The sequence below is a fragment of the Apus apus genome, chromosome 17 (genome assembly GCF_020740795.1).
Source record: "Apus apus isolate bApuApu2 chromosome 17, bApuApu2.pri.cur, whole genome shotgun sequence".
Classification (NCBI taxonomy): domain Eukaryota; kingdom Metazoa; phylum Chordata; class Aves; order Apodiformes; family Apodidae; genus Apus; species Apus apus.
This window is the reverse complement of record NC_067298.1, coordinates 8343896-8369139: the sequence shown is the minus strand read 5'-3', so window position 1 is coordinate 8369139 and position 25244 is coordinate 8343896. Positions and strand designations below refer to the sequence as shown.

The following is a 25244-nucleotide window of genomic DNA, read 5'->3' as shown; positions in this document are numbered from 1 at the left end:
TGCCATTACTGGGGAGCAACCCCACATTCAGAACACCATCTGACTGGTAAGAGTATTTTTAACAGGAGCAGCTATGACAGCATATTAGAAAAGACTAAGAGAATCACAAATTATACTGGTATAGCTGCTTGAATACAGGTACCAGAAAGTCCACACTTAGGGAGCCTATTCTGAACCTATTTCAGAAGTGTTCTCTCATCTGACTCTCCCTCCTTAACATAAGTAGTTAGAACAGACAAATAACATGAGGTCTCTTCCAGATAAATTGTGATCTGTGCCCCAAAGCCACTAACCTTGTAAATCTGCCAGAATGAATGAAGACTGTCACTATCAAAGCAGCAACATTAAACCCCCACCCAAAATCCAGCACTAGCACGGCAGTGAGGACAGCGCTTGCCTGCTCCAGGATCCCGCCACAGGTCACTTCGGCATAACAGAAAGCAAAACTGCCTGTCCCATCTCAGAGACACGACAAACAGCCCCACACCAAGAACATCTCCTATGCTCTCATCATCGGCAGCTTCAAGAGGAAGATCTCCGCTGTGAACTGCCTTCCTAAGCTGCCAAGCACATGGAGCACAGGCCCAACTCTCCTCATTTAAGAGGCAGGACCACTTCACCGACTGCATTAGAGCAACACAGGTCCCACATGAGAGCTACACACAAGATCTGTAGCTACAGAACAGACTGTCATGACAGCCACATACTAACCACAAATCATTTTTTCCTGGCTATGTCACCAGCATCCCAGAGCCAGCAAATTCATTCAGAACCACAGTTGGGTATTAAACACATTCAACAATAAGTAATGGCAATCCAAACACATCAGCAGTGCCACAGAAAATAATTACAGAACAAGCCCCTTGCTTGCATTCACCCTTCAAATGCACTCTCTTCTCCTCTTCCCCTTTTAAAGATTTAAAGCCCAGATACTCGGGCGTCTCCAGGGGATAGATCCGAGTGCTGCTACAGGATTCCCTGACCCCCCAGATCCCCGTGCCTGGCTGCCAGAGGAGGTTTTGCCTTTTCCTCATCACAGAGCTATCACCACGACCTGCTTACTTCCACAGCGAGCCCAACCTTTCAGCGCACACGACTCCAGAGTAAAAATAATAATAATAAAAAAGCCCTCCCTAGGCAGACAAGAAAGACAAAAAACACCCAACACACCGAACCGCCCCGCACGCTTTCTCTGTACCTGCCTTATTTCCCAGGTTGCAAAAGGCCCCGTGCAAACGCGGAACACCGCAGCGGAAAGGTCTCTCGAGATGCTTCCTCCTTCCCTCCTCGACAGCCCCCCACACCAAACCCGGAGGAATTCCGCAACCCAAATCCAGCCGCCCACGGGTCCCCCTTCCCTCACGCCGCAGCCCCCCGGGCTCTGACTGCCGCTCTGCCCCTCCGGGCAGCGGGAGCCGTGGGGCTGCAGCGCGGAATCCCTCCGGTATCCCCCCCAAACACCCCCTCGAACTTCCGCCTCACCCCGCACGGAGGTGCCGGCCGGCTCCCCCCCCGCCTGCCCCGTACCTGGCCCGGCGCCGCTCGGTCGCCGCTGTCCCCACGCCCCGTTCCCGCCCCCGCGGGGGGCGGCGACAGGCGACCGTTGGCAGCGCGCGCGGCCCGCCCCGCCGTTGCTACGCGACACCGGGGGGGGTGTTGGGCCACCGTGTAGGCCCTCGGTAACGGGGGTGTGTGTGTGTGTGGGGGGGTGTGCACCCCGCTCCAGGGTGTCCCGGAGCAGGAGGGTGTCGTCACACAACTGCAAGCGGGGGACGGCAACACGGGCGGCCCGCGGTGGTGATGGCAACACAACCTGTGAGGGAGCCCACGTCTGGTTTTGGCCCGGGATGCAATCCCTTGAGTTAGAATATATTGGAAAGCAACACGAAAAGGTCGCAAATACTCACACTGACTTTGTTATTTTTAATTCACTTCACTTCTTAGAAGTTGTGTAACTTCCTTTTTTTGTTGTTTTGTTTTGTTTGTTTGCTGGGCTGTCAGTGCTAACGAAGAAAAAATTAAAGAAGAAAAATCTGTTTCTGTGGCTTCGCAGCAGAGGACTCAGACCCAGAGGGTGGTGTTCAAACAAGCGTTTTCTGCAAAGGTGCTGCCCAGGAGCCGAGCCCTGCCCTCACCCACTGTCACAGTTGTCGCCGGAGTGAACGGTGAGGAACAGTACACACCAGGAAACACCATCCTGCAGGACTGAGGCAACAGAGAAGCACCTCCCTCCCAATCATACAGGCACTAAAATACTTGGAAAAGGAAACAATCCCCAGTCCCTGCCCTTACACTGGATCCAGACCTATTCAAAACCTGTTGTTAAAGTTAACTTTGGGTATTTCACAAGGGTTACGCAAAGCTGTTTGTGCTGCACTTCAGCGCTCATATAGAGTTAGATGCTGACTGAAAGATCATTTAAGGACTTTATACTTCTATCCTCAAATTGTTTTGACTTTAGCACGTTCAAAGGAAGGGCACCTCCCAGAGAGGAGAGGCCCAGGACTTACTTGGAGCAGAGGATAAGGAAATTGGAAGCAAACAGACCAAAGTGGGCAGTGACAAGCCCACCAGCCTACACGTCACTCAAACCCACCTACCAGCCTCATGTCCCCTGCCCCAGGTACCACCTAAGCCTGCCTCCATTATCATCCCTGGCAGCAACTTCTAAGTGGAAAATACTGTTCTTCAAAAAGCAAGAGAAGATAAAAGAAATATCAATTCATTAGTCACAATTCTTATATGCAAAGCTTAAAGCAATTCACTGAACTTGACCCTTTAACCAGTTCATCAAAAGAAAATGAAAATAATTCCCTCCCTGCTGAACAGAGAAGCACTGGAGGGACAGGGGATGCCTTAGGTTTAGTGTAATGAAGTGCAACTGCAACAGATGAAAGCCAAGTGCACCTTCAGCCAGGCAGCCCCCCTGTGTCCGTGGGCCCTGGGACTCAGCAGGGCAGGTCTCGGGGCAGGTCCCCCCACAGGACCCAGCAGATCCTGGGCTCCCAGCCTTCGTGTTCGGGAGCTCTCCTGGGAAGCTGAGCAGAAGCTGATAATGAATGGTGTATCAGGGATCAAAACCACCTCCCAGACCTCCTTCTATTCATTAATTTATATTAATGGAAAAACAATTTTTTACAAGACAGATCTGGGGAGAAACAACTTCACAGCTTGTTAAACAGGAGATTTGTAAAATATTATTTTCCTTTCAATATTCATTTTGAAAGAGATAGCTGTATGTCAAAGGTTATTGCAGAAGAAATAATGATCATAAATAAAATAATTACTTTCACAATGCATTTTTAATGGTTTCCTTAAAGATGCAAGTAAGAAACGTCTGGATTGCTACACTGATCAGGCAGCGTTAGGGCACATTGTGAAATGTTTCCTGATACTTACAGAATGATTAGCCAACACAGCTATACTTTCAGCAGCTTTTAATACGCAAAATGTAAAATAAATGTTGAAAAGATAAAGGAGCAACGGCTAAAATTAATACTAAAATAGTGATGTTAAGAACATAAACACAACTGTTAGGTACACCTGCTGAATGCATTACTCAGTGTGCTACCCAGAGCTTTGCCATTTATTACATAGTAATAATTGAGAAGGCATTAATGTCTCATTGATAGAAGTGTTCCTCAGTAAAGGTCTTAGAAAATGCCCAGGTTTTAGACAATCACTTCTTATTAAGGAATGATTGTATAAAAACTTTACTAAGTAATAACCATAACTATAATACAGGTCAGTTTCTCACGTCATTAAAGCTAAGTCTAATTAAGTAGAGATTGTTATAGGCTGGCTTTGATCTCCATTGAGACAAAGACCTTATTTTTTACATATTTCATAGTAAAGTGATAATTTAACATTAGTTATGATTTGTTTCCTACAAAGGGAAAAGCAGAGCACTTCATCATGGCTGAGGGAGGGCAGGTGGCCATCACTGCATTCTCTTGGAGGAATGAGAACCATCAGGAGTGAGACAGACCTTTCACTGCTTCATGCCTAAGAGCTGCAAGGTGAGGAGGAGGGGCTGCATGTCAGCATGAAATCCCCAGAACAGCTTCTGCTTGGTAAGACTGGCAGCTGCAAGTCAAATGAGTCAGCACCACAGAAGATGTTGCACAATACATTTTTCCCATCTGAGACTGGAGGTCTATTCTCATCTTAATTTCAGGCTGCTGAGGAGTCTGTGCAGGTCAGTAATAGCTCAGATGACCACAGGCATTGAAATACACTCCAGGCTTCATACTTGGTTTGCATGAATAGGATCTGCACACTGAGACCCTCATGAGCATGGTATTTTCTGACTCCATCAAAAGCAAGCTTCCTGCTTTTCAAAGGAGAACCATACAAGGGGAGATGTGCTCCTTCATTACCATAAAAGCTGGTGCCTGGAAATGGCAAGGCATTCCCTCACACTAAGTTTCTATCTTAATTCACTTTGTTTTTCCTAAATCCCATCTGCCAAATGCCCATTTGTACACAGTGGCGTTTGCCAAGTACATGTACTCTTAGTTCTGTCCAGGGTTTGTGGCTAGGATAGAGACAGCTACCTTTCTGTTAATGGAGAGTAGACTTTTCTCTCCATTACCACAGGAAAGAAAGATGACTACACTGGCTTGGTATTGCCAGATGCCACAGATGAATAATGCTGAGCATCCTGAAAATGTGCTTGCAGAAGCATGCCAGAGGAGATTTGGGCAAAATATTAATATTTGGGTGCTTAGAGGAAGATTGCTAAATACTTAGCTGAGTGCCTAAATAGCAATCCTGCTGACTTCCAGCAGCAGCCAGAGCCTGCCAAAACCAGGGGCTCCTGGCCAGGAAACACCAAGCAGGGTACATTGTTGAAAGGGTTTACGGCAGGGAAACCTGCTGATCTTCTACAAGGCACTGCAATTTCTTCTGGAGCTATTCTGAACAAAGGCTGGCACCTTCTCTGCTCTTCCAGAGGCAGAATCATTCCTCTGACTCTCACTAACACATCACTCACAGGCTAGTCATCCTAATGACAAGAAACTAGAGCTGAAAGGTGAAGAACAGAGACTAATTAATAATGAAGATAATGAGATTACTAGAATGCATATACCAAAGACTCATCTTAATTATCCCATGAAAACTGGCAACTCCAATCATGCTTCAAGAGCCTTTAATCATGCTCCCTCTGATGAACATTGGTGGCTGTTTTGCACAGATACTTATGTAAAAATACTTTTTGTGTATGTTTTCCCCCTGCAATAAAAGGTGGCCAAGTAACTACTGCATGTAACTGCTGTGCTTCAAAATGCAATATTGCAGACTAGTAATTACAGCTGGTTGGATCTTCATCTCTAGATCTACTCTCAACTTACTTTGGAGTGCCTCCTTTGAAGCAAATGCAACAAGACTTGTGTGAATTACTGCAGTACTATTATTAATCCCTTTTATTATGACAGAACAAACCAAGAATGAGCCCAAATTAAGGTAGTTTCTGCTGAAACACAGGGAGCACATAGTCCCTGCCACAAAGATCTTCCCATCAGAAGATGCAAAGACAGACTTTGAGGCACGAAAAAGGGGACAGAAGGAGTGCAGAATGAACTCTCTCCTGACTAGGTTTGTGTCCATTCACATACTTTAGAAAATGCAGTCTTTCCCTGAGCAAGAACAAGAGAGTCATAAAAAGCTACAAAGGTTTTGTGAGACAAAGACCCTGCTGTTAGAAGAAGGAAAAAGATAATATGTGCTTTGCTTCAAATGTGGCAAAATTGCTAAGGTCGTTGTACACGACTAACCTCTGCTCATTGTAACATCATTATTATATAATTATACTATTGTTATAGTATAATTATAGTATCTTTATAATATCATTATATTATGAAAACCACACCTCCAGTGCTTAGGCTACCCCTCTCCAAGTGAAGACCCCTACCCACCAAGCACATGCTGTAAATTCTGTGTGTTTTGTACTTTTAAATTGAAGTGAGAAATTCACTAACCAATCAGAGTACAATAACCATGGATACGTATTAGTTAGGTGGAGCAAACTAATTGTGTATAAATGTATTGAGCTTTGTGACTTCAGGGGGGATCGCTTGGTGGACAACTACCCCACCTTTGAGCAAATATGCAATAAATGAAAATAACCTCTGCTCTGTGTGTATACTGGAATCTTGCACCTGGGTAAATGACTCCACTTTTGGGATAACACCATGATTATTTTGAAAGGGAAGTCAGCAGGAGGCTAAGATAGGATGCACACAGGAAAAGTGTGGAGCTGCTGAGCTGAAGACTAGAGGGGGAAGAAGCAGGCTGCATTTACAGCAGACAGCCTTTTCAGAGCTTTCTGCAATTTTCTCCCTGCCCTCCTACCCCTGCATACCTGAATGAAGTGAGGAGGTCAGCTCCAAACTACAGCTGCCATGGAACATTACTCCAGGTGGAGCAGGCTCAGCTCAACCCTTGCTCCCACTCCCAAAAAACAAGACCTCCAAGCATCTGCAGAGATGCTGATTTTAGCAACTAAGGAAGCAGCAGCAGACTTTATACCATGGGGGTCTGCTCTCCCTTTGATCCCCATTAACATTAACAAGAGCAGAGTGCTTGTTGTATGCTGTCCTCAGGAATACAGCAGGCAGCCTGGCAGATCAAACAGCACAGGTCAAAGAAGGGCTGGTGACAGAAGGTCTTTGGGCAGATGAGAGCTCTGAAGGCAGAATGAGGTCAGCTAAGGGCCCACTAGCATCAGTTCCTTGGGCCTGTAATGAAGTTGGACCTAACTTTACTGCATGCACTTACAGCATAAAGACATTTCAGGGGACTTAGCCATGGCGCTCTCTAGAGATGAACTAATTGCAATCTCTTTGCCATCAGTAGGTTACTTTTTGGTTGCTTAATGAGGCTGCATTTGGAGAGATCTTCTGTGTTCCTCTCCACAAGCCTGTGGGACAGTAAGTCAAGAACTGTGAATCTGAAGGCCAGATAGTGGAACAGGACAAGCACACCTCCCAGAAAAGCAGTTTAATTTTTGCTCATCGTTGCAACTGTATCACTAGGTTTTCATATCAAGCTCTAAAGGTGTCTTATAATAGTATCTGTGAATCCATGATTAAAGCACCATTGTTAAAAGCATTACAAAAAAAAAACCCACTAAGTGCAAAACCTGTTCTATTTAGCCTCTGTCAATATGCCAAATAATAAAAAAATTTAAAAATAAACAACAGGTTACATGAGCAGATTCAAGTGAAAACCATGTACCCTGTCCTTTAGAAATGGACTTGGAGGACTGTCCAGACTGGGGGCACAGGCACATTCACTGCAGAGATTAGAGCACAGAAAACAGCAAGGAAAATGTGAGCATCCCTCAGCCAACTCAGAGCTAAAACCAAGGTGGAGCCAACAAACTCTGTGTTGCACCAAAAAGACAGAAACACATCTTCTCAGCTGTCTCCCTCTGAGACTGGAGTGACCGTAGGCTTTACTGGCCAGGAGTGAGGCAAGCCTGGAGATGTGGACACAGCAGGAGGTTCTGACAGCCCCTCTGATGGTCATGCCACTCTGCATGATTCTGCTTCTCATGGTCTGTAAAAGACAGGCTGCTGGCTGATGACACACATTCTAGTAACTTCAGCTCTGAGCATGTTTTCATGAACTGATTTTATGATTTTAGCCCCTACACTGTATAATATGGTTAGTAGAGGGAAGGAAAACAAAAAGAATCAGCTGGCCAGGACTAGAATAATTCATGCTCACCAGGGGCTAATATTTCTCACATAACACATGGCTAACAACAAGGTCACAGAACTGAGCATCCTAAAGCAACGAAAAGCTTGTACTGAGCTCATGGGTGCAACTTCACTTATTGCTTGTTTGCATTGACACACCTCTTTAATCACACAATCACACACTATTTCCCACTGGTCTGGATTTGTTCAGGACACAGGGTGCATGGTGCTCAGTTTATCAGCAACTATTCAATACCTGCTTTAGTCTCCTTGATCGAAGTGTAGCTTCATGTCTTATTTACAGCTGCTACTAACAATCTGCTCCGTAGACAGAACTATTTATTTCTCCCAAAGCTTTTCTGTGGTGTTCATCACTCTGACATCTGAGTGCTTTGCAAAGATTAATTCGTCTTCATAAAGCCTCTTCAAAATGAGAGAAGATGGTATTCCCATTTTACAGATCAAGAGCTGTTACACAGACAGATTGAGGTCAAACATTTCCACTCATGATAGGCCCTAATGTGAAATGTCTCAGATCTAATATTTTTTTGTTATCTTCAAATATAATGCCAAAACAAAATTCTTATGTTTCGTGTGTTCAAACAGAGCTTTGACAAGCTCCTTACGAAGTCAGGTCTTATAAGAATGGGAGAGGAGTAAGAACTGTAAATGCTGGTCACCAGAAATAAGGTTGAAAGCTTTCTGACTGCCAGTCTCAGCAATACTGAAAAACAATGAAGATAACTCACGTGAATATAAAACATATTGTGAGCCTTCAATGAAGCAGCAAAATATACCTTGAAAACCTATACACATCGGAATTTTTCTCTGCAGTTTACAACACAGGACCAAATCCTGAGAGCACAGCTTAAGACAGAAGAAACTGCAGGTTCTTTCCATTTCTTTGGGGTCTGGCACATTAAGCATGGACAAAACCAGCGAGCTTTGTAGTGTAGAAGACCACCCTGGGAAGGAAGGCATTTGTTTTATTAGTGTGTTAAAAGCATTTGTGGATCAAATGTGCCAGTATCACTTTACAGTATGGAAACGCTGCCCAGGGGACTCTCAAGACTCATCTTTTCAAACGCTGATACCTCTTTGTCAGTTTTAATAAAAGACAGCTACAAAAACAAAGTGGGCCATGTGGTCTCAATGAAGCAGAGACCGTGGCAATCAATAACAGAAACAATCTGCACTTACTTGCTGGGAGAATTTGCTTTTAGCAGCAACATCTATACAACAAGACATTGCTTCAGACCTCCCTTCGATTTCGCTTGGGACAATAAGCCCACTGTGCCCAAAGCACATCTGTGCTTATGGAGAGATTTGCAAATCCAGGACAGTGTTTAGACTGATAATGTGACCCTGCAACATATGATCATGGCTCAGAGCTTGTAGGATGTTTGATCCTCCCTCTTTTGTCCTAAAATGGACACTTTTCTTCCTCAAAAGAAAACTTTTCTGATAAAAATGTTGTGGTTGTTTTTTTTTATTATTTTATTTTATTTTATTTTATTTTATTTTATTTTATTTTATTTTATTTTTATTGCAACATTATTTTCTGCTGCATTTCATGGCCTCTTTCACAGAAGGCCACAGAAGTACCCTCCTGGCTCTGCACACAGGTCACAGCACAGTGTGACAGACTCCAACATCCCAGCCCCTTGCAGCCTCTAGATCACAATGGATGCAACAGAGACATGAACTGGTCCATTTCTTGTCACTCTGCATTTTGGTGACACTGTGGCACTCAGCTACATTCCTTGTCTTTCACTTTTTAGCAGATTCCTGGCTCCACCAAATGAGGAACCAGATGTTTTCAGTTCCTTGTGTCTGAGAGACACCGCAACAATTGCGAGCAGAGGAGCTGGCTTGTCAGGTTAAGCATGTTTCAGAAATTGTTAATAAAATAATCTCAATCTAAATTGCAGCTGCTGCAAATTTGTATATGCCTCGTTCAGGTTTAATTTTCAGCTTAGGATCTTGGGTCATACAGAAAGTCAGGAATGGGCTCAACCATTAGTTCTATCCAGAAAAAGAATTCTAATTCTTGGACACAGCTAAAAATAGCAACAACCAAAATATTCACATATGGGTGGAAAACCCGAGCTACTTTCTATAAGTAATGCCTACAAAGCATTTCAGAGGATATTACAGAGAGAAGTCCAATCTCACAAGAAACATACAGATGTTAATTTAAAAGCTACACATGGACAGTCTTATCAGGTGAAATATGAATTGCATTCTAACCTTAACAATTCAGTATAAACATCAACCCAGACCACCCCCAGCACATTTCTTTACCTCCATGATTTGTGGTTCCTATTCATCACCTGTTTGCATTCATATTGAAATCTAGCAAGCCAGGTACTTCCACCAGTTTTGCACAGCAGCAGGAATATACAGCAAGTCAATTTTCTGTAGTACCAGAGAATGCCAACTCAACACTTTCCATGACATTTCATTTTGGTGGATTTTAATCTCGTCCCTAAGAGACAGGAGCTGGTAGCCACTGCTGGTTTGGTTTGAGGGTTTTTTTGCAACTCACAGATGCATAATGAGATGCTGATAAGTGGAAAAAGAAATAAACCAAGATTTTTGCATGGTGAAAGTGGTGCTTTGGAACCTTCTACACCTCTAGTGAGACAAAACCAAGAGAATATAAGAGAAAAGATACATCCAGAAAACTTTTTTTTTGCCAAAACTTGCAACCAGGATGATGGCCTCTTCCTCCACAACATCCACCAGTCATCAGAACACTTTCTCAGTATTTTATTCTGGTATAAGCCAAGACCCAACTCTGAGGCTCCCCTGGGGTACAGCCCTGTACTGTGATAAGCCAGCTACATGAAAACCAAGAGCTAAGTCAACAGAGTTCAGTGAATATCAAGAATGTGAGCAGCAAATATGATTTACTTAGAGCATCTATGAACAACCAGTTGTTCATAGGAACTAATGGACTTGCCTTGTACCCAGGTATTTTCACTCCAAAGGTACATAAAAAGGCTGAGAAAACCCTGTCTGGATCCTATAGCAAATAGCTCTGACAAGGGCTATGGCAAACTAACCACCTAATGCAGAGAGGAAAATGCAACAGTCATTTTTCTTGTACAGTCATTTCATGTTCTGCCTTTTGCTCTGGCCCAGCCAACTAGAGACAGAGCCTCTCGGGACACAAAAAGCCCAAGATCCCAGACCACAAGACATAAAAACATTTCTGTGCACTGATTGCATCCCCACAATAACCTCATTAGCGCAGCTGTCAATCAAAGGGACAAACCAGTCACTAGCATGGGAACTACTGATAAGAGATGCTCACCCTCAATTGCATTTGCTGCCTGGAACAACACAAGTGATGGCAGCTTTGATACAGCAACAGGCTCCTCAAAGCCAGAGGGGCAGTCTGTGTCCTCTCCTCACTGCAAAGGACACTGCAAAGGACACTGCAAAGAATGGGTCACATGAAGAGATACACTTTGGCCCTGTGTCTCCCTACCAGGGCTACTGTGATATTACCAGTATTCCTAATCATGCTGATATAAGGCTGGATTCATCACTTGTGTCCAGTTCTGATCTCAGTACTCCTCAGCCACTGTTCAAGACAGTGGCGTAACAGTGAGATTTTGTCCTTATTTATTGACATGAACAAGTGAAGTTTTTTTAACAAATTTCAAAAAAATTCAGTCATCATTTTTAAAACAACTAATAAGATCTTTCCAAAGGCAAGGATATTAAAAAACCTCCCAAGTACCCTGAACATTCAGTGCCCAAATCAGAAACTGTAACAGATGGACTCAGAGGGCTTTTTTTAATATTGGCTATTAATAAGTGCAAATGTTCCCAATGACAAATGTAATGTATTTTTAGTCTGTACCGGGATATTAGCCTGGCCTTCATCAGCACTTTTTATCAAACTTCCCTCTTTGACACAAAACCTTAATCCTCTGGCTGTGAGAGTAGTGATGGTCTATATATGCAGACACACAATCACAAGCTCTTCCCAGCCTCATGTTCCTGTTTCAGAGTAAGGTCTGTAAGCATTTGTGCTGGTCTGACCACCTGCAAGGTGCCTGTCCATCCACCTTGCCTTATTCCTTCCCCAGCACCCAAGAATATTCTTGTAACTGGGATTGTGCAATGATTGCAGCTTAGTTAACCTGGAATTACTCTAGTGTAAATTAATTCAGAATCAGGCTCTGCTATTGAAATGAATGGATTCACTCAGTTTACTTCAGTAGGAAAACCTGGCTCTGCACTATAAATATCATAAATGCAAATGTCTTTAATAAAGTCAAGTCTTTTGACATTATTTTTCAGAGAGAAAAAACTGGGCAGCAATGAGAAGATGTGGCTGTATGCAACCCAGCCTCAGCAGCAGGATCAGCACGTGCACTGGGTTCCAGTCACTTTTGTCTTTGCCATGCCTTTACTGTCCAGCTCAACACTTGTAGCACAGCTACACCAACCCCCTCCAAAAGCCCAGCACAGTGAAATGACCTTGCCACACTGTGAACCTTCACTGTAAGCAATGTAAATATTTTGAATTTGATTCTTGTGGTAATTTCACTAGGTTACACATGCCATCTTTTTGGTTCCCAAAAGAACACTGTGGTAAACATAAACTGTGATAACAGTTTGACAAATGCCAGCTGACGTAAAACGGACCTATTGTTTGTGTTTAACTGGAAGCAGTCAGGACTTAATATCTGTAGTTTGTGGTTTCTTCTGGGATTGTTCCAAGAGTTTCTATATATAATAATTTTATTCCAATAGAAACTCAGTTTTAGACAGAAAGCACCAGAAGGGGAAACCAGGGGATATTGCACAGGGAGCAGGCACAGGCGGTTCACCAGCAGTGCTGTTGTTCTGTGAACAAACAGCGCCCTGGTCTCCCCAAACTGCCCCAGGGGAAGCTTTGCTCAGCAGCCAGCCCTTTGGAGGTGCTGTGTGGAGCTGCAGGGCAAACATATGAGAACAAGGGAAGATCTACCAGGGCAACATGGCTTGAATACTATCAGAGTAAATTCGTAATACTTGCATGAAAAGAAAGAGTGGCAGCTGCCATTTCACTGCAGAGAAATCTGTCATACAGAGGCTGTGACTCTTAGAGGTATTCAGGCATCTACTTCCCACCCTTTTATTGATCTGTTTCCATATTTATGTGATAAAAGCTCAAAGAAACACTTCAAGGCTTTGCTAAAAAGCAGAAATACAGCCTAAGTGGTCTGCAGCCCTAAAACTACTTCTAAGTGAGTTCTCCAAGCTCAGACAAGAAAACTTTTAAAAGTTAGGACTTGGATGCTCTTTCCCCACTTCTTGCAATGCCACCCCAGGACTCTGATTAAGTACCTTGCCAGGATGGATGGTGCACAGGGCTAAAATTATCCTCATCCAGAAAATATTTCCCTCACATATGTGGCTTCACTCCTTCCCTCCTCCCTGAACAATAGGCAGCTACAGGGAGAGAGTATTGCACATGATTAATTTTCTGCTGTTGCACAGAGGATGCATTTCCTTCCACATCTGTGTTTTCCTCCAGTGCTGCTCAGCCAAATGACAGCCATGGGCAGCAATCTGGAGCCACGGCAGTGCTGCCTCCCCAGCACCCAGCACAGCAGCTACTTGTGAGGGCGGCTGACTGGACCAGTTGTCTTTCCTTCCCAAGTGACATTAGCATTTTATCATTAAATCAGAGTTAACATCAAAACTGAAAGTCTCCCCAAGGCCGGAATAAAGTGCATCACCGAGCTCCTCAGCTGAAACCAATTTTTCATCTGTTGCTCCTGGGAAAAGTGTTGATTTTTTGCCATCCAAATGTGCTATGGCAAGCTGGCCACCAGATACAGGCAGCTCACAATGAACCAGTGAGCACCAGCACCTCTGTCAAAGCCTGATCTAAAATCTATCAACATCAGCAGCAAACCTTCCTTTAAGAGGAATGGAAAGCATGTCCTACCAGATTGCTTTGCTCCTGCAGCTCTCTAAATGGTGCCAGCCCCTCCTTGCTAAGAATAATTTTTGTATTTCAGGCTCACAGAGAATAAATGTGTTGTCTCTGTGTTGGCATTTTCATGCACTTGTGAACAGCAACAGATATGGAGTAAACGCTTCAGATACATAACTGAGCATGAGCTCTGCCAGAAGAGCCTATACCTGTCCTACAGACGTAACTGCTTTATCTGAAAACAACATAAAAAATGCAAATCTGGTGTAAGACCTCATGTAAGACTCAGGGGAAAAGTGCCCTCCACTCCAGAGATAAACATGCCCTCCCTCTCTTCCACCCCCTTTGCAGAGCTGACTCTGAGGATGTTCAGACCAGCCTTACATGTCTGTCTTCCACACCTTTTCATTTCTCCCATGTTTGAATTGCTTCTATTTTACATTTGGGTGACAAACAAGTTCAAAGGCTTTTTCAAATTGTGGTATAACAGTAGGTGGTCCCCCCCTATGGCAATCACACATCTTACAATTAGACAGAAGGAAAATTAAGGGAATAATTTCAGTGTCCGTAGAGGACTCCTGCGGTCCATTATTCCTAAAGTGGGGGTGTCTGCCCTCTGTTTCCTTCCTGGTGGCTCAGCCCCAGGCAAGCAGACACAGCACTGACAGCCCAAGGATGGATCAGTGTCATCAGTCATCCCTATCTGATGTCCAGCATGACCGGAGGTTGGCTTCAACTGCCTGAATGCAGACACCTAGTGCCAATCTAAAGCTCTAAGATATTCAAGGCATTCTCACAGATGTGGCACAGCCCCTCCAGGAGACCACGGCCACGCTGCAGCACCATGTGACCATTGGTACAGGCAGCCAGGAGACAAGAGACTGCAGGTCAGAAGAGACACAGGCTGCACAGGAGCTGCAGCACAGGGCCCCCTTGGCACCTGGCCCCACAGCCCCCTGCCCAGGTGTGGACACCACCTCCCTGCTTGGCTGCAGGCCGCTGGGCTTGGCCAAACGCCTGTGCAGCTGCAGCTAAAGGTGTGCCAGTAGGAGCCACCACCCTTTTCAATAACTTGAGTGTGCTGAGAGCTGTGGGATCCATTCTCCCCTCAGTCCCTCCTATAAAGTGTAATTTTAAGTGGAACAGCAACAAGTGAGCTTCTCTACCTGAAACCCAGGGGACTCCCCCATTTGAGGCTGCAGACACTGCCGTCACCTGGGAACTCCTGCCATGGCTACACAGGCTCCTCTTAAGACAGTTATTGAATTACGACTTTGGGCTCAGTGCTTTATGCTTTAGGCTCTGACAGATCTGTTTAATCAGCTGGTAATGTGACCCTTCCTTCTATAAAGACCTGAGATCTACTTTTCTGGTAGCATGCCTTTCCTTCCAGGAGGCCAGCCTGGGTCCCTTATTTCTCATGCACTGCCTGCAGGAGGGAGATGAAGCAATAAGAAATAATAATAATAAAAAAATACCAGGACAGTTGTTATTCCATGAAACCTGACAGATTATCCTGCTAGAAAAAGACAACTCAATGAGCTCCTGCAGGCTGACCCATTTCAAGTGCAGACAGCAGGAATCTTTGGACTTCCTCCAAATTCCCATTGGGTTTAAGTGCTTAAGGTGATTAAGGAATGAGAAGTGAATCTCTAAAAAATCAGAGGTGGCACAACAAACCTTGAATACAAATTAGAGAAAAAAAATGCACCAGAAAAGAGATGTCATCTAGTAGTCCAGGAATTTTACTGAATAACCTACCTTGCAAGATTTCCTGAGACAGGAGTCGTGCTCAGATCTGGGACATCCTAACTACCCTGGAAAACTGGCCTCTCATTCTTATGTCTTTTACATATAGCTTTCTTGTCTCCTTCATTAATTTCTCATCTTCCAGCATCTTTCTATTCTTTTGCCAAGCCCCAATTAGCAAGCAATGTAGAAAAACATCACAGGAAAAAAGCCAGCCAAGGTGGCCCCTCCATAGCCATACATGATCCTCACCTTGAAATACATTACAAAACATCCCAAGCGAGATATTTACTAACGTCTAAGAACTTAGACACCTCCATCTCACCTGGATGCCCTGGTACCTTGCTTGGTGAAGATGCTGGAAGCACCTCCTGCCCCTCTTTTCTACAGCAGACCCCAATATGAGAATTTCTGGACAGTATCTGATGCAGCATGTGACCAGGCAAAGCCAGTCTTCTTATTTCCAGCATGCAAACTCCATTGCCACTTACTGCTGAAAAATCAGCTTTAGTTGGGCATGAATGAAAGACAATGACTAAAACATTGTATGAAATTGATTTAATAAGGTTCAATGATTGAAACAGGAAAGATTTCCCTTAATAATTTGTTACAGGCCAGATTCAGTCACTGTGACCAGCTCTGCCACCAGCCTAATTGAAATTTGTGCAGTGAGTGGGAGCAACACTCTTTGCTCTCAATTAACTCTAAAGAAAAGCTGAAGTCTTTTTAATCATTCTGAATTATCAGCCTTTCTTTCATCTGACTTGTTAAAAGGTCTAGATATTTACACAACTACTAAGAATATTCAGAGATACCATAATTCACAACCATAATTTGGGACCATTTATTAAAATGCATGTTTCTAAGCTAGGATTAGAGAATGGGAGACATTTTTTTTATTTAGAGGGAAGCAGGTAGGAATCTACTATAAATACCCACTGCAAGGTCTGCATCTAGTCCTAGCCCATCCTGCCACAAACTTCTGGCTGCAGATTGAATGGGATCTATTTGATGATTCCTAGATTTTGTTTACATGCTGCAGTTGCCTATACTGACGAGCACCTCCTTTGGAATTACTCCTGATGGCTTAACTGAACTTATTTGTAGGGAAAAATAACACCTTATGGTAGCTAAATGAGTCTGGATACAGTAAAACTCAGGGCCAACCAGACCTTGGATTAGGTCTTTTCATCTGATCTAAAAGCCATACTCCCAGGTCTCAACATGTGCTGCTCACCCCTTGCTTGGCTGGTGTTGCCCTGAAAGCAGCAATGAGTCTATTCTTACCCAGATGTGTTCCCACCAGCTTGTGCAATCAAGAGGCAATGCTTGAGCTTCAGGGAGGAGCAGCAGCTAAAGCTGCAGAAGGCTCCATGTGAGAATCTTCTCCTCATGAAAACAGCCCTATTAATAAAACAGTAGGGAATGCAGAAAAGCAGATTTATCTCAGAGTAAAATGTTTCTCTGGGAGCTCCCTGAGGAGTCAGCAGCAGCTTGTTATGGAGCTAACGTCTTTTGCTGCTGCAGCCGTGTCAATAAGAAATATTTAAGTGTTAGAAGCAGTTAAGTGAGGCACAAAGCAGGAAAGCAAAATAAGTGGGCAAGCAAAATAAGTGGCTTTGAGTAACAAAACCTGAAGGTACTGGAAAACCTTCTGAAAGATTTTGAGTTGAAACAATCCATGACCTAATTAGGTGGCACTGTTACTGGAGAATAAAGGAAGGAACAGAAAGAAAAGAGGGGAAAGATAAGGGCAAGGGAGACAGAGAGGCCTAAATACTCAGCAGAGCAGTCCAAGCTAGAGCTGACCAAGGCTGACATCTTATCTAACACACAGGAGCACCCTCCGTTAAGGACGAGGGAGGTGGCTCTGTGCTCATGGACAGTCTCCTCCTGGACCACGTTTTGCACACTGAGAGGAATGACTGTCGGAAACATACTTTGCATGGATCTGGAATGAGCAAATAATATCCACACTGGCTTATGTTATTAAAATATATTTTTCTCTAAGGAGAAAAAATGGGTTAGGAGTCCTTAAGCAGCCTCATAAGAAACAAGTATTACAGTGAATTGGGCCAAGACATGATAATGATGTGAGCTACTCTGCACCTTTCCCAGAATGATTCACCATAAGTCATGGCAGAAGCACAGCTCAGAGGCAACTGGCACCTCTGAGCCAGCTCACATGCACAGGTTACTTGGGTGACACACAGCAGTTCTCTGTAGGTCTCTGAAGGAACAGGCCCAGCAACTCAAAACCAAACAATACTATACTCTTGAGATCATCACAAAAAAGTGCAAGGTAGAAATCAGGAATATCCACACAGATACTGCTGTGGAATCCACAGACACAGTGTCTCTCCAAGACAGGAGGCCCTGGAAAGCCCAAACCATCAAATTAAACACATATCACACGCAAGGAGTTCCTCACACGCCACCTGAAACATCCTCTGCACAAGGGAACAAAGGGATGCATCTCTTACTTGCCATGACTGTTTTATTCTTTCTTAAACAATGACAGGCCAGACTCTCAGCTAAAACAAACTGTCCCAGTGCTGACTTCAGTGAGTCCTGCTGATTTAAATGGCAAGATTCTGGTCTCATGTTTCCTAAATGATACTGGAAGAGGAGAGCCAGGCCAGCCAAATCCTTTTCACTTTTCAGCCTGAAAGGTTACTGACTGAGCCACAGCTGGCTCCCTGTGGATGCCCGGCTGCGGGCAGTTCTGGGCAGCAGGAGAGCTGATGAGGTGAGCAGTCTCATCTGGCTGCCAGTCAAGTACAACAGACTCTACTTGAACTGCACATTGATTCAGACAATGAACCAAAGCTACAAGGATCTGGCCTGACCATCAGCTGCTACCACAGATGTGTGAAGCCTTTGAAAAAAGTTTCTTTAAACTCACAGGAACTAAGTTTCTTTAAATTCACAGTCCTCCCCATAAAGAGCATTTGTACAATTGCCTGATGAAAGAGCATCGATAAATTGAGCCCTGACTTCTCTTCCTCACACTGCAGGATTCACTGTTCCCAGAGGAGCAGATCTGAATTCTTCACTCACTGTACTCTGACTAATCTCCTTCATCCCCACAAAAGGAGCTGCTCAGAAGTGCTGCCATGTCAGGATGGGTGGCACACTGTGGTCCCTGCCCCTCACCAAATGACAAGCAGACACTCACCTCACCAGCAGCTGCCTCACAGAAGCTCCACAAGCTGCCTTCCGGAGGATATCATTTTAAGCAATGGAACTGGGAAAACAACTACAGGTGAGGGAGCCACACCACTACCCAGGCCTTTCCTGAGAGGACCACAGCGAGCCCCTGCAGGGAGCAGCCAGCCCAGCCCTCCACTGTGCCTGCGAGTCCCTCAGCTCTAGGCTGACACATCCTTTGCATGAATATGCTTCTTCACAGGGTGCGCATGTCAGTGCATGTCTCTGCCCTGAAATGTTTAAACCCGCAGTGCAGAAATACCTGCATTGATTGCTGTTTGCATCAAAGGCAAGAGAAGGGGTTGCCACGAGCACCAGCCAGTCATGCCACCCACCCCAGGCAGAACCCATGCCAGCACATGCTGGGCAGGGAAGGCTTTGTGTGGGCTCACTCTGACAGTGGCAGCTACAGTGTGCAGGGAGATCAGCTCCCTTCCCTGTGGTCATACTGAAAGGCTGTGACAGAAGCTAGGGATTAATTCAGACACCCCTATCCTAAACCAGTCATACAACCACAGCCATGCCTTCTCCTCTGCTTTGGGATACCTCTGCAGGGCCTGTATTTCCACAATCACTTTTTACTCCACTAAAAACAAACACAAACACTTCAGAAAGCAGAAAAGGTCAGAGAGAACAAGAGCTCACAGCACATTCTAGTTCTGTGTAAGAAAACAGACATCTTAGAAAATGCAACTCAGCCCAGCTGAAGTCCTCATCTTCAAAACAACACTGCTTTATCACCACTTTTGTCTTTGGTGCACAAGGAGTGGAAACAGCTCGCTGCCCACCGCACCACCCACCGCACCACCCTGCTGCATCAGCAGTGCGGGAAGGGAGCTGAGCCTGCCAGGCAGGGCTGCGGGGCTGTGCCGGCCCCTCTCACACACACAGCCTGGCTGTAGGTAGCACCGCACACACTGCAACTAGCTCGCTCCTGAAAAGAAAAAGCTGACAAAGGGGGAGGGTACAGGCGCTGCTTTCCCAAGCTGTAAGGTTTTCTAAGATTCATCTCCTTCAATCTCATACCGTTCAGTTAATGGCTAGTTTCACCCTAATTGAAAGCAGACTTCTGTATATTTTAACTGTGTTTTTTTAGTCTGATTTACATCCCTGATCTATAACACACTTAACAAAAGATGCCTTTTGGGGGAAGAAAATATATCTTTCCTTAATTTAAAGTTATACTTACTGAGAACAGTTGTGGGAAGTCTCTCTAGGCCCCTAAGCCCAACTTGATAGCAGCTAAATTTTCTCTCCTGCCTTCGCACAAGTGGGATGTGAAGCCAGACCTGGGACACACTGTGTCTGTGCTGATGAGGACTCTCAACTGAGGATCGTTGCCAAGACTCCCGGGGCAGACTCCAAAGCCTCCAGATCTCTCTCTGGCTAAGGCATTCCTAATCAAATGCTCCTTTCAACAGGACCTTCCAGCACCGGCCAGGGGCATCACACAGGCCTGCGAACAGCATAGTTTTCTTTGACTCAGGTAAAGCTAAACGTCTGTGCAGTGCTTTCAACAGTTTGTAATATTGCTTATTAACAAAATATTTACTATCTGGAATTGTAACAAACTCTCTACCTTAGTCTTACCTTTGAAACAATTTTTCTGGCTCACACCCCTGCTTTGAGCTGCTCAAAAGAGATCACAGAAACGGTGGCAGGATTGAAGTCTGCCTTCAGTTTTGATGCTGAACTCTGCAGTGGAATCAGTTCTTTCTGAACAACTATAAGAATCTGCTATGCCAAAATTTTATGACCTGCAGTTGCAAGATTCCTGCCATCTGAAAACACAGGGAATTTGCCAAATCAGCTGCTGCAGCAATGCATGTGAACTTTTGCATTATGGCAACAGATCCCAGACAGTCAGGTCTTGTAGTGCCAGATGCTGTACAAATGTATAAGGTCTATCCCAAAGATCTTACAGTCCAAAATACAAGATGTGTGAAGATGCAGAGAGCAAGAAATAGCCAGGTGAAATGAAGACAAAAGTCTGAAGGACAGCAGAAGCCAAATTACGTATACGCAAAACCACCACCTCTCTGCCCCCTCTCAAGCCAGTACAACAGGTGTCCTTTTGGGCTCCTACCCTTTTGAATTTGTTAATTATGTTAATACCACTAAGATATGGAATAGCCATTAACATGGAAAAGATTCACAGATCCTGTGGAAGCCTGTGCAAAATCAGAAGGGATGAACAGGCACCTAAGAATCCCAGTTTTCATTGCTCCTACATTACAGCCAATCCTGAATGCATTCCAGCTTCCTCGTTCAACATTCATCTTTGTTTCTACAGGTAAGTTGATAACAATAAAAATGTTTACATTATGGAAGTCAGATCAAAGCAAAATTATCAGTATGACTGATCTGACAGATTTTTTTTATATACTTCTTTTCTATGGATTACAAACAGTTCTAATAATGACTTCTTGAATCAGGATAGGTAATATTTTTCCATATCTTTCAGTTTTTAATGAGGTAGAAAGAAACATTTCCTGCCCTTTCTTATTAGTTAATCATAAACTAGATGAAATTCTAACATTCAGATTCCTGCAACAAGGGAACTTTATAGACCCTTATTTTGTTGATGAGGGTTGCTCAAAGTAGGAAGGGCCAAACATTGAAAAGATCACAGTTTTCAGGAAGGATAGACTTTAATCCTCTTATTTCCTCCTAGAGTTACGATTATGTGCACGTAAGGAACTTAAAATTAACTCAATGTACAAGACCATATGTAGTGTGGCTAGTGTAAACCAGTTAAATCTACCTTCCCAGTAGGCCCTCAGTTCCTGATTTGAAATAATAGCATTGTAAAGGAGAGTGGGAAGCAAAAGGAGGCAGTAAGGTCAAGGAAATACCAAGGGAAGATAACTCTGGTTTTGCAAATGGGTTTTCACTCTTCTTTATATTCTCTGAGACATGTTTTGGAGGGAAAAGAATAAACTGCTCCCCTGCCTGCTCCTGGCACTGTATTTGCATGGAGCCCTGTGGTGTGCAGCATTCAACCATCTTTATCCTTCAGCCCAAAAGAGATTAAGTGTGAATAGTTCTGCAAAAAAGGTGATCATCATTTAATAACACTAGTTATGGGCACCCCAGGGAGTGAAACATCTGAGACAGTCCTTTAGATGCTGAAGGGCCATCACTCTCCAGCAGCTGAGGCTCAGCTTATAGGTCAAATCACTGCACAGTTGGGCACGATGTAGCCCACCCTCCATAAAATTTGGGAATATATTACATCTGTGTAACTTCTTATTTCAGTAGCTCTATTTGGAGTTTCCCTGCAGATATCCCAACTCCTTATTAGAAAGCCCCACTTCAGGAATGAAGCTTCAGGCTAAGATGCAGGATGGGTCTGCTCAGCTGGGCAGCAAGGCTGGCATCAGAGTGTGCCCAGAGCAGGAGCAGTGATGGGGCTTGCTGCAGCTCAGGGTCCTTCTCCTGAGAGCCAGGGGCTACAGGGCAGGGGATGAGGTTAGTTCTCCCACAGTTAGGATGTGCCTGGGGTGTGCAGTGCGAACCAGGGCTCCACGCTGCACAGCAGATGCAGACGAAGATGACAATTAAATAAGCTGAGCATGATTAAAAATGTATCTCACCCACTCACAGTTTCCATGAATCTTTCACAAGGTCTAAATCTGAGAAGGTAAATTAACTCCTTATCTGTTCACACTTTAAGCTTTTTTAAAAGCAGGCCTGAAGTCTGGAATAAATTCAGCAGGCACAAGCTTTTAGCCTTACATGGGAAAATTTCCCTATTAGAACACTACGATTTTATCTGACTCTTTCCTTCTGTTTCCTCCCTGATGGGTAATGGAAGTCACACCCACTACTTAACTTTGACCTGGGTAACCCAGAAAAGCCTCAGTTCACTGTAAAAACGCCAAGTGATACATTTCTTTGTTAGAAGATGTCTTGGGGCTCTTGTCGCATTCTTCTAAACATGTCAGGGAAAACTAACTGCATTGTTAACAGCTAGGAGAAAAGCACCAGGCATTAGCCATTCTTCTTCTGAATGGAAAAGAACAATTTCTGATGAAATATAGTTCCTGTTATATTCCTAGATTGCTTTACTGGACAGCTGCCCTGTGTTTCACCAGCCTCAGGCTGAAAGTAGGAACTATGAGAGAAAAATTCAGATACTCTTGAAAAGAATTAAAAGAAGATGTGAAAATTCGCACTAAAGGATTTTTTTTTTTTTAATGGGGTCAATCAGTTTCTTAAATGTTTATTAAATGCTTATGCAATTAAACAAATTCGTTAAAAACCCAGTGTAAACTAAATTGAAATTTTACACTCTGAAAGATATCAAAAAGGGATGCTCTGAACTTGAGACATAATTTCCTTTCTCTTGAGCCAAACTGCTGTTAAAATTGGACATTTCAACTTTGTTGGAAAAACAACTTTACCACTGGACTTGGCAATCAGTGTCTCAGCTAGAAATGCCATCACAAGAACGAAAAGCTGAAAGATACCCAGAGCAAGATCACGGCCAGCTGGAGCCCAGAGGTGAGGACCTGGTGGCAGCAGTGTCTGCGGCTGTGGGACCGCATCTCCTCCTGCCACCTCTGGGGATGGCTGTGCGCGCTGTGTGATGCTCTGGAAAGCCAAGGGATGCATCTGCGATCAGCTACTCCCGCCTAGCAAGGGCTGCTGGCCCTAATGCTGCTTTTGTAGCCCAGCATTGTATAGCAGAAAGGCTTCAATCTGCCCCCTTAATGCCTGTCAGAACGCACTATATCGGCACTATAGCTGAAGTTTCCCCTAGTGCTGCAGCAAAACTACAGCTATTTATAAGTTATCTTGTTTCCACATCGCACTTCTTCCTAGTAGGAGATACAAAGACACATATAGAAGGCAATTAAAGAAAATACAATAGATTGTGTTAACTAGTAGTAACAAAGAAGCCACCTTGATCCCTTTCTGCATCTAAGATATTCACCACATGACACTGAGGTCTCAGCTCACAAAGACTTTTCAATTTCGGATTAAACATGTTGCATTGTAAATAGCTCTGGTAACCCCCAGCAGCAGATTATAGCTGAGGGTTATAGCGAAATTATAGCAGAGGGACAACAAGAGGGGATATGCATTTGCACTGGGAGAAGGGATGCAAAGGAAAACCACTATTTTAAAAAATGTTTTACCCCCTTGCCATGTTTTTAGGACCTGGGAACTGCCTAACCACGGAGCAAGGGAGAAATTACATGGTCTGGCTGTTCCTGCAAAGCCTGACTTCACCTACTGGAGCACCATTTCTTGAGACACGACCAAAATCTGGGAAAAAATTCCATCCTGAGAAAGCCTGAACTGAACACCACACTGTAAGAATGAATCCCAGCATAACTGGAGAAGGCAGGGCTGGGGAAGGACATGAAGTCATCCCAAAAGAACATACTGGAGGTGGCAGTTTTTCATATGAACAATATTTGCTTCCAACTTGCATGATTGCTTCTGAAAACAGCTTCCTCCCTTTCAGGGTTTTCTTTCAGAAACTTTTGTTAGTTTCTCTCCAGATTATTCCCATTTCACCTTAGACACTATTTTTAGCTGGTTTTCTTTCAGCACATGTTCTTGGAGAGTCTCTGCTATTTAGGTGGTCTCCATTTCCCTTCTCTTGGCTTCTCTAGGGAGAAGCTCCATGAGGTCAGCTATTGAGAGCAGAGCTTGCACACTGTTCCTCCTTTTGTGTCCTTTACACAGCAAAACCCATCACAGCACTTCTGAGGTCAACAATAGCAGTCTTTATCACCAGGAGGATAGATAATGGAGAGAAAACAAGCTAAGAAAAATCAAACACACTCCATTTCCTCAGTGTTTGCAAGTCCATCCTGAGGCTGGGCTGGGCAAAGTCTGATGGTTTGGACACATGAATAGAGATGCAAAGCTGAAGGCTAAACATGCAGCAAGTACAGAGGCAGCTGGGTACAGCTGAGCAATAAACAGCATGAGCAAATTGCTGCAATTTGTCTGGGGCAGATCTGACACTAAGACATGAAGTTACCTCTTTGTTAGGGTCACACGGCTTTAAAAAAATGGAAGATGTTAACTCATCATTGTGTCCATCAATGGCCAACACTGTGGTAGCTGTATATATGCTGTTTGATGTCTTAAGGATTAATTTTATAACTTTGGCACAGATATTGTGGGACACCATTACCAACAACCCAAAATACATACGCCTAAATATTGTTACCATCCCAAGACACAGATCCACAAGTGGAAAAGTGCCCTATATCAGCCTTCTTCCACATATGGGAACAGTGTCAATGTATTAAATCATTTCTACACTGGTAAAGTCATATGAATGAAGGAAGACCTGTCTTGCTTTAACTATACCCATACAAAAGCCTATTTTTATGAAACATAAGAGTTTAATATTGTTGAAGTTCTGGTCTTTCTTCCAAATATGGTTAATTTTTTTTAATTAGTCTAATTTCTTTGGTGGATGGAAGCAAGTCGCATGCACACACACACACACACACACAAGACATCTCACAAATATAAGTAAATCAGCTGGAGATAGAAATTAAAACACATTCAAGATATGAATGTTAAGTAAGCTTTGACTTTGGTTTGTCATTTTTATCTTTGTAGTCTTCCTTGGCTTACAAGGAAATCTCTCCTCTACCCTGGAA

The 25244-nt window shown here is 44.0% G+C and overlaps 1 protein-coding gene across 9 annotated transcripts in view; it reads right to left on the bottom strand.

Annotated features, from left to right (window-relative positions):
• The window catches only part of RAB11FIP4 (RAB11 family interacting protein 4), a 107075-nt gene that overhangs the window by 24069 nt on the left and 57762 nt on the right, over positions 1-25244 (bottom strand). The window contains exon 1 of one of the 9 annotated variants that reach the window (XM_051634610.1): positions 1528-1553. The exons of 5 other annotated variants lie outside the window; for them this stretch is intronic. The gene's annotated coding sequence lies outside the window, so the exon portion shown is untranslated. Of the gene's footprint in view, positions 1-1198; positions 1373-1482; positions 1499-1527; positions 1554-25244 lie in introns of those variants that run through there. 3 more of the 9 variants (XM_051634611.1, XM_051634609.1, XM_051634612.1) reach the window with 3 other exon arrangements.